This window comes from Mauremys mutica, chromosome 4, assembly GCF_020497125.1.
Source record: "Mauremys mutica isolate MM-2020 ecotype Southern chromosome 4, ASM2049712v1, whole genome shotgun sequence".
NCBI classification, from domain to species: domain Eukaryota; kingdom Metazoa; phylum Chordata; order Testudines; family Geoemydidae; genus Mauremys; species Mauremys mutica.
Window position 1 is genome coordinate 87,842,710 of NC_059075.1, and position 17,878 is coordinate 87,860,587.

Genomic DNA, 17,878 nt, shown 5'->3' on the forward strand with positions numbered 1-17,878 from the left:
TGTGTCATCATTATAACATTTGGAATAAAGTTCAAAGTTCATTTTTAGCATCTTTACCACATATTTTCTCCTACAGTTGCTACCTTAATTGTTAGTTCCTCATCAAAATAAATAGTGTTGAATTAGCTTGATTTTAGGTCATGCACAGATTTCTTGATGTTTGAGTAATTCTTATTCCATTAAAACAAGGAGTCCAGCGGCACCTTAAAGACTAACAGATTTATTTGGGCATAAACGTTCATGGGTTAAAAAACTCAGTTCTTATTCCATTGTGACTGCAGAATTTTAAACTGTTGCTTTAAAAGCATAGTAAAGATATAGCCTATGTTTTGAAATAGTATATAAATAAAACACAGATTATATCTTTACAAGGCTTTTATTAAATAAAATCCCCTCAAGATGCTAAGCATTCTGGCCCTGATCTAGCAAAACATTTAAGCATGTGTTTAACTTTAAACCTATCAGTAATCTCACTGAAGAATTCTTGGTACTACTGAAGTGCTTAAATTGAAGTATGTGCTTGATAACTTTTCTGTATTGAGGCATTAAATACTATAGTGCTAGTTGCCATAGAAAACTCTCCACCCAACTTTATCTTGCTTCCCCCTGTGAACTGCTTTTCTTGATATTCCCAGTGTGTGATCTCTGGTTTTAAGATGCACTTATGTTATACACGCACTGAATGCCAAATCAGTTCAAAATACTGTCACCCTACAGTTGTATTCTAACTAGCTTACAACTAATATGTAATTGCAGGATTTATTCTACTGTGTAGAATTATAAAAGAGTAATAGCTGACAATGTGTCAGTCTGCCTGGTCAATATCACAATAACATCCAAGTGTTTGCTGTCATTTATATTAGAAATATTTAGAAATCTGTCTCCTCCTTCCCAGCTTCCATCAGCTATAGATTGCTTAGATTAGAGAGAGAGAGAATAATTTAATTGGGGAAGAAATTAATCCTGTGTTTAATTCTGAACATAGGTAGTCTTGTCTCGTTTCCTGTGGGAGTGAGATCCATAGTCTATATCAAGCTCTATATAAGTTCAGTGTCCTATGCTCATGAGAATCCCTCTGTTGGTTAACACTTTTTAATTGTTCTAGTGGAACGTAGCTGTTATGGCAGGTAATAGTCAGGTAATCTCTAGGATAGCTAAGGCCAATTCCATGGAGGGCTTTGAATATCAAACAGGATCTTTGAACGATATTCAGTGGGGAGCCAGTGAAGAGAGCATAGCACAGGGATGCTGATGGGCTCCTGTGTTATACCAGTTGGAACTTTTTCAGAGTGCACAGACTTTCCTAGATATGACTTACAATAATAATTTAGGTATCAAAAAAGTTTTGATTAAGAATTGAAGCATTCCTTGAAACAGTTCAAAACTACCTGTAATTTTCAATATGCTTTGCCATTCAGAATGTATGCGGTTTGAACTCGGTGTTACCAAGATCTACTCTTTTAATAATAATAATGGGAAAATATTTACTTATGCATAGTGGAATTTAATCTGTGGTTTATGTAGGTTTGTTCTCCCCATCCAGCCTGTATTTTCTACAATCAAGGGTTATCAAATGGCAACTTTTCTCTTCTGCCTGTAAGCATAGTTCCCCTCTTTTTTTATGAACAAATGCGTTATCTATTGTTGATTTTTCTACCAAACAAATTGGTAGCACAATAGAACCAACAGTGATGAATTTCCTCCTTTCATTACGTAACTGAGTAGCAAAAAGACATAGCCTAAAGCTTTTGTTGTATCCTTATATTCCTTATATTCCAGTTATCTGACTGCACTCTCATCTTGCTATAAAGCAAGCCAGTTCAGTGTTCCAGCAGTATATGGGATAAGAATGTTTTGAATTCAGAAGCCCAGATCATTGGAAGGTATGAGAGAAAAATGATAGAGGTTCTTTTCATGGACCTTACTCTAAATTCTTCAGGAGTGATGTGGTTTGCCTCCTTTCAGTCCATGGAAGAAAGATGTTGTTCTGCTCCCAAAATCCGCAGAGCCCCTAAGATTTATGTGGATATTGCAGATCAGCTGAAGACCCAGGATAAAGTGCTTGGAAGCTTTTGCCACCACATCACCTCCATTGTCCCTAAGTTTCTGGCCGCGCAGCTCCTTTGGACACCCCCAACCTACAGCTACCTCTCCATGCACAAATTCTGTACTTATTCGTAGACTCCAAGGTCAGAAGGTCTCTTTGTGATCAGCTGGTAAGACCTCATATATGACACAGGCCAGAGAACTTCTCCAAAATACCTAGACCATATCTTTTTAGAAAAACATTCAATCTTGATTGAAAAATTACCAGTGTTGGAGAATGTACCACAGCCTTTGGTAAATTATTCTGATGGTTAATTATCTTCTGTTAAAAATGTATGCCTTATTTCCAGTCTGAATTTGTCTAGCTTCAGTTTCTAGCCATTAGATTGTATTATACCTTTCTCTGCTAGATGAAGAGCCCATTATTAAATATTTCTTTCCCGGGTAGGTACTTATGGACTGTAATTGAGTCACCCCTTAACCTTCCCTTTGTTAAGCTAAATAGATTTTGCTGCTTGAGTCTATTATTATAAGGCATGTTTTCTAGTCCTTTAATCTTCTTGTGGATTTTCTCTGAACCCTCTCCAATTTATCAACATTCTACTTGAATTGTGGACACCAGCACTGGACACAGTATTCCAGCAACAATTGCAGCAGTGCCAAATACAGAGAGAAATAACCTCTCTACTCCTACTCATGATTCACCTATTTATACATTCAAGGATTACATCGGTCCTTTTTCCCACAGCTTCACATTGGGAGCTTATGGTCAGCTGATTATCCACCACAACCCCCAAATCTTTTTTGAGTCACCGCTTCCCAAGATAGTCCCCCATCCTATAAGTGTGTTCCTTATTCCTAGAAGTATACATTTTAATTTAGCCATATTAAAACTCATATTGTTAGCTTGCCCCCAGCTTATTATGTGATCCAGATCAGTCTGAATCAGTGACCTGTCCTCTTCATTATTTATCACTCCCTCAATGTTTGTCATCTGAAAACTTTATCAACAATAATTGTTTCCTTAGAGGTCATTGGTAAAAATGTTTGAATAGTGTCAGGCCGAGAACTGATCCCTGCAGGACTCTGCTAGAAATATACCCTTTCAACAATGATTCCACAATTAAAATTACATTTTGAGGCCAATCAGTTAGTTGGCTTTTAATCCATTTAATGTGTTTTGTTAATTTTATATTACAGAGTTTTAATTAAAATGTTGTGTGGTATCAAGTCAAGTGACTTACATTAGTCTAATCAGAGGGGTAGCCGTGTTAGTCTGGATCTGTAAAAGCAGCAACGAGTCCTGTGGCACCTTATAGACTAACAGACGTATTGGAGCATGAGATTTCGTGGGTGAATACTCACTTCGTCGGATGCATGTAGTGGAAATTTCATGCCACAGCACAACTGGTTGCTGAGCTCTGTGCCTTTTATCCTCACACACAACTATTTCAAATTTGATGACAATATATACCTCCAGATCAGTGGCACCACTATGGGCACCCGCATGGCCCCACAATATGCCAACATTTTTATGGCTGACCTGGAACAACGCTTCCTCAGCTCTCGTCCACTCACGCCCCTTCTCTACCTATGCTACATTGATGACATCTTCATCATCTGGACCCATGGGAAGGAGACTCTGGAAAAATTCCTCCATGATCTCAACAGCATCCACCCCACCATCAACCTCAGCCTGGACCAATCTACACGGGAGGTCCACTTCCTAGACACCACGGTGCAAATAAGTGATGGTCAAATTAAAACCACCCTATACCGAAAACCTACCAACCGTTATGCCTACCTTCATGCCTCCAGGTCCATCCCGGGCACACCACACGATCCATTTTCTACAGCCAAGCACTGAGGTAAAACCGCATCTGCTCCAACCCCTCAGACAGAGAGCAACACCTACAAAATCTTCACCAAGCATTCTCAAAACTACAATATCCATATGAGGAAATAGACCAACAGAGCCAGACATGTACCCAGAAGCCTCCTACTGCAAGATAAACCCAAGAAAGAAACCAAGAGAACTCCACTGGCCATCACATACAGTCCTCAGCTAAAACCCCTCCAATGCATCATCAGGGATCTGATCAAATGATCCCTCACTTTCACAGGCAGGCCAGTCCTCGCCCACAGACAACCTGCCAACCTGAAGCATATTCTCACCAGTAACTGCACACTGCACCATAGTAACTCTAGCTCAGGAACCAATCCATGCAACAAACCTCGATGCCAACTCTGCCCACATATCTACACCAGCGACACCATCACAGGACCTAACCAGATCAGCCACACCATCACCGGTTCATTCACCTGCACGTCCACCAATGTAATATACGCCATCATATGCCAGCAATGCCCCTCTGCTATGTACATCGGCCAAACTGGACAGTCCCTACAGAAAAGGATAAATGGACACAAATCAGATATTAAGAATGGCAACATACAAAAACCTGTAGGAGAACACTTCAATCTCCCTGGACACACAATAGCAGATTTAAAGGTAGCCATCCTGCAGCAAAAAACTTCAGGACCAGACTCCAAAGAGAAACTGCTGAACTTCAGTCATCTGCAAATTTAACACCATCAGCTCAGGATTAAACAAAGACTGTGAATGGCTTGCCAACTACAGAACCAGTTTCTCCTCCCTTGGTTTTCACACCTCAACTGCTAGAAGAGGGCCTCATCCTCCCTGATTGAACTAACCTTGTTATCTCTAGCCTGCTTCTGGCTTGCATATATATACCTGCCCCTGGAAATTTCCACTACATGCATCCAATGAAGTGGGTATTCACCCATGAAAGCTCATGCTCCAATATGTCTGTTAGTCTATAAGGTGCCACAGGACTCTTTGCTGCTTTTACATTAGTCTAAGTATATTACATCAACACTATTGCCTTTATCAACCAAACTTGTATCTCATCAAAAAAGATAGTTAGCTTGATAGTTTGTTTTTCATAAACCCACCTTGATTGGCATTAATTATATTACTTTACTTTAATTCTTTATTAATTGAGTCCCATATCAGCCCCTTCATTATCTTGCTCAGGATCAATGTGAAACTGCAAACCTATAATTACTTGGGTTTACCCTTTTAAAATATTGGCACATTAGCTTTCTTCAAATCCTCTGGAACTTCACGAAACTTCCAAGGCTTATTGAAAATCAACATTAAAGGTTCACCAGGCTCCTTAGCCAGGTCTTCTAAAACTCCTTGGAAGCAAGTTATCCAGATCTGCTGATTTAAATGTTTAACTTTAGTATTGCTGCTTAGTATCCTTCTGAGATACCAGTGGAATGGAAGGAGTGTTATGTGATCTGACTAAATCATCTGTTTTTCCTCAAATACACTATTTATTTAACACATCTGCCTTATCTGCATTATTATTAACTCCTCTATTTCATCTAGTAATGGACCAATACCAGTCAGAGTACACCCAAGGAGGAGGCTGAGTCTGTGCTGTGCAGATGCTGGGCAAGAGAGAGAAACATACCTGGAGGACAATATCAGTCCCAAGTGTTCTTTTTTTAAACAATTGTCAACAGAAATGCCGTTTTAGTTAATGAAGTTTACTGACAAGAAACAACTGGAGTTTAGTTTCATTGATGAATTTGAAGAATCACCATGTAACTATAAAAGCAAAACATTATTCCATGTCTTATGCATAAACATGAAACAACCAAAAATAAATCTGACCCAGCTGTCCCAGGCGTACTCAATAGACATAACTACAAACTACATACAAGGCCAGTTTTAAAAAACAAATAAACGTCCAATTAGACACCTAAATAAATTGGGGCGCTACTGCACTCTGAGCTCTTTTGAAAATCTGAGCACAGTTAGGAGTAATGAGTACTTTGAAATCTGGCCCACAATATAAATAATATTGATGCCTTTAGCCTTCCATGTGACCAGACAATATTAGCCAACTTGCAAAAAATGAATACTTTCTGTGGGTGGCTGTTTTTCTTCCACAGACTGTAAGCTCTTTAGAGTAGTGACTGTGCCTCTCTATGTGTGTATTTGGCACATAGTATGGTGGGGCCCTGAAAGAATCTGTGTGAAGAATCTTTTTTTTTTTAATTCGGTGACTGAACAGAAAAATATGGGGGAGGGAGGATGACAATTCAGGCCAACACAAAATAAGATTTTTTTGTCTGGTGAATTTTTTTAAAAAACCTTGGTTTTGATCGAACAATGTTTTGTTTAGTCATTTGAGGTTTAACTTTTTATGAGTGAATTGAGTGAATTCTGAAACAAAACATTTGTTTGAAATGAAACATCAAAATCTTTTGTTTTTGAAATGCTGAAACAGAGCACTTCAACATTTCAATTTTTTTATTCAACTGAAACAATTTCCTGAAGTTTACTACAGTTCCCAAATTGTTTTGGTTGATCCAAATCTGTGTTTTTCTGGGAAAAATAATCACATGAAAAATTTCACCCAGTTCTAGTTCTGAAACATATTGGAGTCTCTGGGTGATAACTTGATACAAATAATAATAGAAAAGGGGAAAATAGGTGAGCATTTATTTCTGTAATGAGATGGAACTGAAGTAGGTGATGCTATGGGTGATTCTTATGCTTTTTTAAAAAAATTATTAATCAAGCTACATCATATAGCAGGTGACATGATCCATTTTTCTAAATTACAGGATTAAAATCATGAGAATATGATATGCCAGGATAATTTACATTCTAGCAGTTCTAAAGTGATACAAAAAAAGTGTTACCACCAGCAATAATATTGAGAAACCTAAATGTATTAGTTTTGTCTCTGGTTATTCAGAGGAAAATTGAATTTTCTTCACCTTGAAATCATGCTTTGTGGGAGAAAAACAGTTTGATGCATCTGAAAGCAGCATTTCACCATTCTTGGCAAAAACACTATTGTTTGCCAGATTTCAGCCCACATCTAAATAGCAAAATGTTGCCAATTTGATTTTTAATAGATTTTTTTTTAAGTGTGTGTAGTGAAAATGATGGAATTTTACCATTGGTCAAATCTGCAAACCCTTTTGGTGAAAAATTTCTGAAAATGTGATTTTATAGCCACAGACTTGTATTTTTGTATGACACTGTTATCTCCTCCTATGAGGTAATTTCAAGCGACAATAAATATGCTTTATAATGAAGATGCCTTGTAAGACTCTGCAGTAACAGTTTCTGCACCTTTTGTTTGGAAACACTTTACTTTAAAGTTAAGATTAAATTATTCATCTCATAATATATCTTCAGAAATCTGCATGTACCTCTATGGCATTTGTACCTCATTAGCAAAGAGGCCTCCGTTCATTTCAATGATAAATTTTGTTAATTGTCTCACCACTGAAGTCAGTCACCTTCTTAAAGAAATATAAATACATTTAGTAAGAGAAAGAGTTGGACTTCTGACAATACTAGAATAGTAATAATATCTAGCTGTTGCATAGTGTTCTTCACCAGCAGATCCCAAATCACTTTATGTAGGAGGTCAATATCATTGTCCCCATTTTATAGCTGGGGCACAGAGTGGTGTATGACTTGCCCAAGGTCACCCATCAGGTCAGTGGCAGAACTGGAATAGAACCCAGATCTCTTCAGTCCCAGTCAAGTGTTATATCCACTAAGGAGATGTTATTTCAAACCTTACATGCTGCTGTGATCACCATAAAAATTATTACAATAGGAAATAAGTACGGTGCATCAAACTCCACTGTATCAAATCTCAGCCAGTCACACTGTTTACTGTACCTGAAATCACTGAATAAACTCATACATAAATACAAACACACATCCTTAGGGAGCACAGTTGCCCAGAATGGTCACATGCCTTGCTTCAGATCGCTATAGAGATGTTGTTTTTCCTCTTTGAGTATACATTCATTTCCTATCTGGGAACATCTCCGTGTTTAATAAGGTTGCAGCGAGTTTATTGAGCTTTGTCACTTTGCCTAGGGGAAATATTTTCCAAAGTGATAGCAACAATGAATACTACTGGGGGCAACCTAAAGAGGATATGAAGTCACTGAAAACCATTTGAGCAGGGAAAGGGCTATTTACTCCTGAGCCATGAGGTACTACTGGCTGCATGGAGAGTGGTAGGAAAAAGGAGTATGTTGTTAATATCCCCCTTTCATAAGTTATTACAATATCTATACAGTTCTGTCTTGCAACTACTGGGGTAAAATTAACAAGGGGGAAATTCAATGGGCAGTGTTTTGCAGGAAATCAGACTATGATCATAAAGATTCTTTCTGGCTTTAAAATGTATTAATTTTCTTCTAATGCTATTAAACACAATGGAATTTTTGTTGGTAGTGCCACTGGGATACTGTATTCGTCATAATACATCACTTATTTTAATGGTGACTTGCTGGAAAAGAACTCCCCAAAATAATTTAGCATGTGGCTTTTGAGTAAGTAGCAAATGTTTTAGGAAAGGTGGGGGTATTTTCTTGTATAAAATATATCAAACTAGAGAAGAAGAAAAGTACCATTAATTCTACTCTGTGTGGTGAATGTCTGGCTCTACCTGTTTAATATATTTAGTCTCTACCATTAGCAATAAACTTTGATTTTTATATCTGTCACAAGGTAATATACTGTTAGTAGTGCAAGTCACAGCACTGTTAGCTTTTTTATTTTCAATTACTGCAGCTGAGGAATCATCCTATAATGGCAGTGTAATCAATACATGGTGCAGTTAGTGGTTACTCTTCATGTTAGGTCATATCCTCTAGAAGTCAGTGATCAGGTTTTTCGAGTGTTTTATGCGGTTTTGTATTTTCACACCTCCTCAGCTACTATCAGAGTTGTTGGTTATGTAATTGAAAATCCAGTTACCACCTCCTGTGGCTTTCCTATGGAATTTTGTAGCTAGGAAGGCTGTGCCAAGTAAAACAACAACAAATCGCCTTCCAACTAGGAAAGCCTGGCAGTTGTCACTGGTCACCAGTTGTCTGACATAATGACTCGGATGCTTATGATACCACACATCATAATTTTGAGCTTTTAATTAGTAGAGGACATCCCCTGACCTGCTCGATAGAGAAAAAGGTTTTCAATGATCACAGGACAAGTAAGACTATTTTCCATCACTCCTCCATCTCTGAGCCAGAGATGGAGGAGTGACAGCAGAACCCCTTGTCCCCCTAGTGCTTGCTTCAATAGCTGGTAGGTGGGCCAGACCCTCTGCACTCTTCATCTGCCTGTTAGGATCTCTTAGAACAGCAGGTCTGACACTCATTGAGATGCATGAAGGAGTTGCCACAATCAGAGCTATGTTTCAGGCTGTCTGCAGACTCAGGTGTTGCTGCAGTAGTTACACTCAAGTCAGATTTTCAAGCTTTTCATCCCAATCACAAGGGTTAAAAACTCATTTTAAAAAGAAGCAGAGATTCTGACTTCATCACATGGCTTCAACATCTGAGGCCCCAAGCATGCATCTATAGTTCTTATGTGATAATCCGCCCTAGTATTTCATTTATTAACTAGCTTCTCCAGTTTCAGCAGGTAAGCTTCCAAATTCTTCATTAGATAGTTTGCATAGTATGCAAAACTTGGTTGTTTAGTGTGGTCTACTGCTTAGGAGTCAGCTGGGTGACACTTGAGTTCTCTTCCGAACTCTACTACTGACATCTCCTGTGACCTTGGGTGAATTACCCAACCTCTCTGTGCCTCAGGGAATAGGATCCTGATTTCAGGCTTATTTTAAATTAATTTTGGTCTATTTAACTGACAAGGAATGGTGATTGGAAGGGTAATCTCATGGAAGACATCTAGAATTCATTTTCCTCTAATTCATATGTGTTCACCTATTGAACATTCATTGCAGACTATGAATGTGCTAACTTCATGCTCCAAAGCTCCGTCCCCCCACGCATTTGAGATAAGGATGATTGGAGAGATGTATGTACTGGGAAGAGGTTTTAGTGGTAATTATTAGATTAAGGATAGACTGTTGTATGCTTTAGGTGAATATTGGTTTATATTTGATATTGAGAAATATAAATTATACTTAGGATGGGAAAATGTGTTTTATAAAAAAAAAAGTTTGTTTTGTTAAAGCCATTGAGGTGCTCAGCTAAAAGTAATTATTCTGGAAGTTCAGAGAATTATTACTTAAGTAGCACATGTCTAATTCAGGTGCAAAGATGATATGTCAGGCTCTTTCATAGTTCTGTACAGTATGTTTAATTGTACATGTTGAAAAGGTATTATTTTCTCTTTAAACCACAAGCTCTAAAAGAGCACTGGTAACTTTTTCAGATATGTAACCTTTTGAATTTTTAAACAGTTCAGTACAGATCTTGACTTTTTTAATAATTTAGGAAAATTATAGATTTTTAAAATAGCTGCACACCTCCGCAGCACGTTTCAAGACACACTGAGCTGTATAAGTAGGCACGATGTACAGGTACAGGTGACTTTATGGATTGGTTACCAAGGTTGCTGAAGGAGACTAAAGAAAGCTGTATAATCGGTAGTCATTTCATTGTATCTTGCTGTAAGATGGCTTTGTCACTTGCTAAGTCTCTTCAAACAGTGAGCACCAGCAGGAAGCCATACTGCAAATGGTGGAGAAAAATCAGCTCTGCAGTTTCACTTACTGTGGCTATTTACAGGTCTCTTCCTGGAGTGAAGAAGCATTGCAGAAATATGAAATGCATTTCTAGTGTGTGCTAACAGTTTGGATGAGGCCCACAAGCAACAAGACGCCCTCATTTCAGTCTGTTAGTCTTATGACAGGGTTTGAGTATGTGATGCTATAAGCAAATTATGCATTTATAGTGGACAAACTGACATCGAAGACTGAGGTCTGGACTCTATTCTTCTGATTAGTGTAAAGGGAGTCAAGACTCCTCAGTGATACTGGTTCTGCCATCAATCTTCTGTGCAAGTGAAATGAGGATAAAGTAAGTCCAGATCTGAATTTAGTGGTGTGAGCCCATTTCTAATTGTAACACACAGGCATTTGAGAAAAGGCCTTCGTTTAGCGTTGGTGCAATGCTGTTGTGTCAGATCCAGTATTCAGGATCTACCATTGATCTTCACTTTCCACTGCTGGCCTGTGAATTACAAAATGTCCAGTTAAAATAATCCCAGAATTAGACCTGTTTGGTTAGCCTGTCTAATGTAAAATGGCTGTTTTGATCATAGTACTTGGCACTATGGGTCCATAGGACTTCAAAAAGAGGATAGAATTATTATCCGTGTTCTACAGATTGGGAAACTGAGACGAAGAGAGAGGTGTAACTTATTTAAGGTCAAATAACCTGTCCGTGGTTGAGCCAGGATTAAAACCAGTCTCCTGCCTCCCAATTCATCAGCCTGCCTATTGGACCCTACTGCCTTCACTGACAGGTGCATACTTTTTAAAAAGACAGAGAAAACTGAAAGCCTTATCTAGCTGAGCCCTCCCTATGTGAACACTTACTGTGCATTGAGGTTGGTATTTCAAACATTTCTATTGAACATTTCTTTGTTTGCAATGTGTGTGGTAGAGGTGGGAATGCTATGGAAAGGTTTCTTTATTAAAGAAATGATTCAGCTGAAAAACAGTGTTGTTTTCATGAGCTAGTTAATTGGGATGCATATTAGTAATACAGGAAGTTATATTCCCTTTGGGCCTCAGATCTCTGATTCTTATTGTTAACCTTGTAGTTGTAGTTTCTGTGGAATCTTTCCCCTGCAATGCATCTTTTCCCCAGAAACTTTAGGGATAAAACATGCCCTGTAGCATTTCAGTTACCTATTAAAAGCATGTGATTTAACATCACATTCAGAAAGCTAATTGTCAATTCGTGAGTCTTTTATTTAAAATGTGAATTTAGAGCAGGTGCAAAGTTTTTGATTGAATGCCCTGGAGACTGAACATCTCTACTGATCCATACGTACAGCAGAAGCAACAGCAATGTAAACTCCCTACACTGCCCCACCAGCGCAGGTTTCCTGGGGCCTGGAAGCACCACTTCTGCATGGGAGTAAAAGGGTAGTTCATAGAGCAGGGCAAATATTTTTAGCCAAATCTTTTTTCACCAAAAAAAAATGCAGATCTGGGTTGGCTGAAATGTTTCACAATTTTGTGATTTTGCTGAACTGTTTGAGTTGAAAAATAACTTTTTAAAAAATCAGAAATGTCGAAACAATTCACTTTGACTTTTCTTCAGAATGAACAGTTTTGTTTTGCTGGGCGAGATTGATGGGGATTTAAACATCAGTCACAAGGCAGAGGAGGTGGTGGTAGTGGTTTCCTCTGAAGCAGGGATTTACACTCAGTTCTCCAGGAGTTCCCTAACTACCAATCTATTGGGTAGTCACAGGTGGGTCTCTCTCTCTCTCTTTCTCTCTCCTGTTGAAGTTGTTCCACTTTATGTGAAATACTTAATATAAAGAGAGTGAGAATGATTCTATAGCCTGATGCTTAGGGCATTCACCGGGCAGGGCCAGCTTTAGGCCGATTCGCCTGATGCCCCGTGCCATAGACACCTTTTTAATTTTTTTTTTATACTTACCCAGCGGCGGGGGGTCCGGCGGCATTTCAGTGGTGGTGGTGGGGGTCCTTCGGTGCCACGGAAGACCCAGAGTGGACCCCCGCCGCTGAAATGCCGCCAAAGCCCTGGACCGCTTCCACGTATTCAAATCGGACCCCACCCTTCATAAAGCTGGCCCTGTCACCGGGGAGAGGGGACACTTGTGTGCCAATCCTGCTCCAATTCAAACTAGTGTCTCCTACCTTCCAGCTGAGTGCCAAAGCACTGGACTCTAGGGCATAAGAGGGGCTCTTCCTCCCTGGTCTTGTGAATGGTACCTAAGTCTCCTTGTGAAGCTATCCCTTCATTTACATTGCTTTTATATATTAAAAAAAAGTTTAGTAATTCCCAAAATGTAATGAAACATTTAATTTTGGGTTTGATGAAACATTTTGTTTGACCTTGTCACAGGGAGGCTTGCTGGTGGGCTGGAGAGCCTGGGCCTATGTCAGCCCTGATTACAGGACAAGCTGCAGCTGGGTTGAATCAGGTGCTCCTCATATAAAATGAGGACGGAGTAGTGAAGGGTGGAAGTTCTAGATACTATAGGAGCAAGAAGGATCCTGCAGGGGCTGAGCAGTGAAAAAGCTGAAGAAGCAGGAGCAAGCGGGAGAAAACTCTTTACCCGGGAAGCCTGGAAGAGACCCTGCTGAAACAGGTGAAAGACTGTAAAGGCCAACTGGACTGAAAATTGTGTGAGTTTGTGTTTTATGTTTTGGGTCAATCAGAAGAGAGGTACTGGACTGAGTTTGAGGCCTACAGAACTAAAATGTACCAAAGGACTCAAAGTAGACCCCAAGAGGGGATTTTTTTTGAGCTATGCATGGGCAGAGAGTTCTTAAAAGGCCCTGAAGAGGATGAAAACAGAGGTAGGGTGCTGTAGAGTGACCTGTAGGGCACTCTGATGGTGGCGAGTGTTACAGAGCAAAAATAACTTTTTTTCTGTTTAGTTGACAGTAATGGGAGGGGGGTGGGGGAGAATGGCTTGGGGCTGACCCAAAATGACTTTTCCCTCAGAACTATGAGCAAATTGAAAAATCTCATTCTCCCTTATATTAGGTCGCATACAGAAAAGAAATATTCTTAATTATATTAGTATAAATAAACTATTGGAAATATGGAACATAAGGAGAACTTATTGTTACTAGCACAATTTTACAGGACTTCACAATAAAACAAGTAGTTTTGTGTTGACAAGGAGACCCTTTCTGCAATGTATACAATATTTTCCTACTTGCTGGGCTGAATTTGAGGATCCATAGATAGTATGAAGAAATGATACCTTTGTTCTTTTTCCTGTGGATTGCATTGCACCAGTTTGCAACATAAACAGTTTTAAGAAAGATAATTCCCCCATCTAGAATTTCTGATATTTAGTGTGCACACCTATCTGAACTGTGCAATGTATTTACAGAAGTCCAACAGCGGTTTAAGATTTTAAGTGATGTTGTGTTAAATATACTGTGTAGCTAATGGTATCAGAGGGGTAGCCGTGTTAGTCTGGATTTGTAAAAGCAGCAAAGAGTCCTTTGGCACCTTATAGACTAACAGACGTATTGGAGCATGAGCTTTTGTGGGTGAATACCCACTTCGTCGAATGCATCCAATACATCTGTTAGTCTATAAAGTGCCACAGGACTCCTTGCTGCTTGTGTAGCTAATGTTGTACAGCATGTGGCAAGGCGTATTCATTTGTGTAAAGAATAAAACTTAGTTTCCCAATTAGCATTGTTTTTCTTCAAATGTACCATAATTGCCATTGTAGCAAGCAAGAATAATGCAAGTGGTTTGTGCTCAACCTCCCCCATTGTTTAGAACTCAGGTGAATAAAATCAGTGATGCCTGAAAGAGAGAAACAATATAAACAGATTCTTAGTGAAACTGGGTTTTTTTTGTTTTTGTTTAATTATTCTTACAATTTCCATTATAAAAGATGGCCTTGTGGTTAAGGCCTGGGACTGAGAGTCTGGCTTCAGTTCCTGACACTGCTATAGATTTACCTTGGGCAAATACCTCTGGCTGAAAATAAATCAATTAATGTTAGGTGTCTCAATTTCTGGATGCTCAGTAGCCACTTGCGACTGAAGCTGGGAATACATTAGTATACGTTTCTGAAAATTCGGTCCTAAACCAGTGTGTGCTTCTGAAACTTGTCAGGGACTCGAACCCCGACAGCGAAGTTTGTTGTCTGACCGCAGAGAGACAGGCAACACCAGCAAGGTCCGATCAAAAGCTCTTTATTGACAAGTGCACGCATCAATAGAGAGCAGCTCGGCTCCAGAGAGAACCAGCTCCTCTTTACAGCTTAGTATCAGCCTATATAGACAGTTTTATTACGTCATAAAACATTCACTTGAGCAACCCACCCCACTTTGTTTAACAACTAGAAATTAGACACCTTTTAATTTATACGCATGCCTAGTCTCCACAGTATTAAATTGTTAATATCTTAACAAGTGCCAAAAGTTAGGAATGTAAGGGAGTTAAACACACCGAAAACTAAAACGGGGAATTAGAGTCAGAACTGTGGGATAGTGTTTCTTATCAGTTCTTCAAACACTGTTCCTAACATAACACAGCTGGTACCAACCCCTCACTTATCTCACTCTTTCCCAGGGCTTTGTGAGACAATGCTGCTTCTCAGTATTTCCACTCTGGGATTACCCAGAAACCTCTGTTAGCCTGACTTCAGTCAGGTTGGCATAACTGGTTTTGTGCTACATCTTTATTTAGGCCTAACAATCTCATCTGTAAAATGGGGATAATACTATTTTACCTCATAGTAGTGTTATGAGGCATAATGGGCCACATTGTTGCATTTAGCCACTGGCCCGAGTAGGGGGCAGTGTATAGCTGCGCTGCTCCAGGAAGAACTCTGACTGACAGAGGTCTGATTAGGCCTAACTTTCATACCTGGACCAAGACCAGACCCAAGCCCACCCAACCCAAGCCTAAGAGCATTGAGTCTTCTAACCCAACCCTTCCCCCTGAATGTGAGTCAGCGCTGCTGCCACTCCCTCTCCCCTGTGGGTTTGGCTATCCTCCTCCATCCCATAGGGCTGGCACGGTAGCCGATGCATGTGCCAGCGACTGTGTGCCCTGCTCCTGCCATCCAGAGTTCCCTGCTGTATTTTCTGTGCTGCAAAGTGAGAGGCGCTGCAGCTCCTTGGCATGTTCATTCTGTGGTACTCACAGTGCAGCAACTGGCAGGAGTGGGGCATGCAGCTGCTACTACCAGGCCAAACCCATAGGTAGGAGGAGGAGAGCCAGCCAGACCAGAACTCCAGAGGGTCTGGTTGTTTTTCCATTTTATCCATCGCCGACACTTGTAGTTGGGTTCGGGTCAGGTTGCAGGGCTCCCCTCCCAGAGGGATTGTGCCTTGATGACGAGGGAAAACAGTTGTGTACAACAAAAATACAGCAGTTTCAATAGGGCTGGTTATACTGGCACAAATAAAATAACCAACCGAAACCTTCAACCAAAACTTGAACCTGAAACGAGCCTTTTCTGAGGCATGAAAAAGTTGGGATAACTTTATTTTTCCTTTCCCTAGTACTTTTTTTTTATTTTCATTTTTTGTATTTCTAGTCAGAACTGGAAGTGGAAGTGTAGGAATAACATGAGAGGTTTTCACAGGTTTTCTGGCTAAGAAGGAAGCAAAATTACTGAAAATCCCCCCCCCCCCCAAATTGTTTTCAGCTTTCCAGCCTGTTCATAATCTTAGCTGAACTGCCCCCAAGCCTTTAAGATTTACTCAGATCTGTGGGGGAAAATATCCACTAGATGAGGAAAACACAAGGAAGAGACGAGGGCCTGACCCCCTAAACCATGGCTGTCCTAGGATCTGTGGGTTTCTCAGAACATCCTGAAGTGGTCACAGAAGCCAAGGCCATCTGTCAATAGTTCCTGGTTCTTGTCTCCCCTCATGGTTGCAGCTCCTGAATTCCTCATATCACCCTTGATTAATTTCCCAGTGGGAGAAACAACCATCCTAAGATAATACTGATTAGAGCCATTGATATTCCCTGTAGGCTTTCCCAGCAAGGTACTGAAGAGGCTATTCCCTCAAAATATATATATAGAGAGAGAGAGAGAGAGAGAGAGAGAGGAGCTCCTTCCATGGCCTCTGGGTCAGAATGCTACAGAGGGCACTGCTTTCCCATTTAACGTTTTTGAGCTTTTCCTTCGCCACTAACCTCACATGGTGCAGAAATGGGTGAATTGTGGAATAACACTTGGTCCTTACGTAGCATATTTTAAACATTAAAGGCCAAATTCTCTAAAGAACTCAGGGCTGGTTTTTCATGTATTTAGCACCCACAATTGTGAACAGATTTTAAAAGATTACCTCCCGTTTAGGCGCCAACATAAATGGCCAAGTTTTCATAAGCGCTCAGCATCCAAAAGCCTGGCTTCTTCTAGAAATCTGGCAACTTAAACAGCTGCCTAAATGGGGACAGGGCTCTCTTTACAATCTAGCCCCAATTGCGAGTGCTGAGCCTTCCTGAAAATTCCATCATATCTATTTAATCCCATGCTTCACAACACGATTAAGTAAGTAGTAGTATTCCCATTTTACAGATGAGGAAACTGACTCAGGGAGGTTGAGTGATTAAGTCACACAGTGAGTTAATGACAAAGCTGGTTTTTGAACTCCAGAGCCTATGCTCTGATCCCTATCCCACTTGGTAGATATAGTTATTGTGTGACTAGGCCAAGATAATAAATGGTTTCTAATCTAGAAGATTAATTTCAGTACTACTTTGTTTCTGCTGGTTTTCAATGATACAAGGGCTTCTTTTAATAAAAAAAAAAAAAAAAAAAAAAAAGTCCAAGAAAGAATCTTTCCAAAATTTATTTCAAATTTTACATAAGATGAGACATTGATATAACATTTGTTTGGTCAGATATTGAAAAATGGTGGGGTGTGATGTGTGCTACTGTCATTGGAATAGAGTTTTAAAAACTTAAAAACTTCACATCCAAGACAGTAGAAGCCTGAGTGGGGGGAAAAACAATAAGAAAACTGGGTATGAATGGCAGAGTTCTGTGGCACCTTATAGACTAACAAACATATTGGAGCATGAGCTTTGGTGGGTGAATACCCACTTCGTCGGATGCATGGGTATGAATGTTACACTAGTATAGGACCCAATCCTGTTCCCAGAGAGTACTAACTACCCATTTTATAATCCCACATTTTGTGTTTGAATGTTAAGGAGTGTTTCCTGATATTTCCTTTTTTAAAAAAGTCTAAAAGTGGGAAACTGAAGGTTGGATAGGTCAAGTAACCTCCAGCTCAGTCTC

General features: G+C 39.7%; 1 protein-coding gene across 4 annotated transcripts in view; it reads left to right on the top strand.

Annotated features, from left to right (window-relative positions):
* Nucleotides 1-17,878, top strand: part of ANO3 (anoctamin 3) — a 370,397-nt gene that overhangs the window by 168,893 nt on the left and 183,626 nt on the right. Inside the window, exon 1 of one of the 4 annotated variants that reach the window (XM_045016233.1) lies at nucleotides 13,115-13,228. The exons of the other annotated variants lie outside the window; for them this stretch is intronic. The gene's annotated coding sequence lies outside the window, so the exon portion shown is untranslated. Of the gene's footprint in view, nucleotides 1-13,114; nucleotides 13,229-17,878 lie in introns of those variants that run through there. 4 annotated transcript variants of the gene reach the window in all.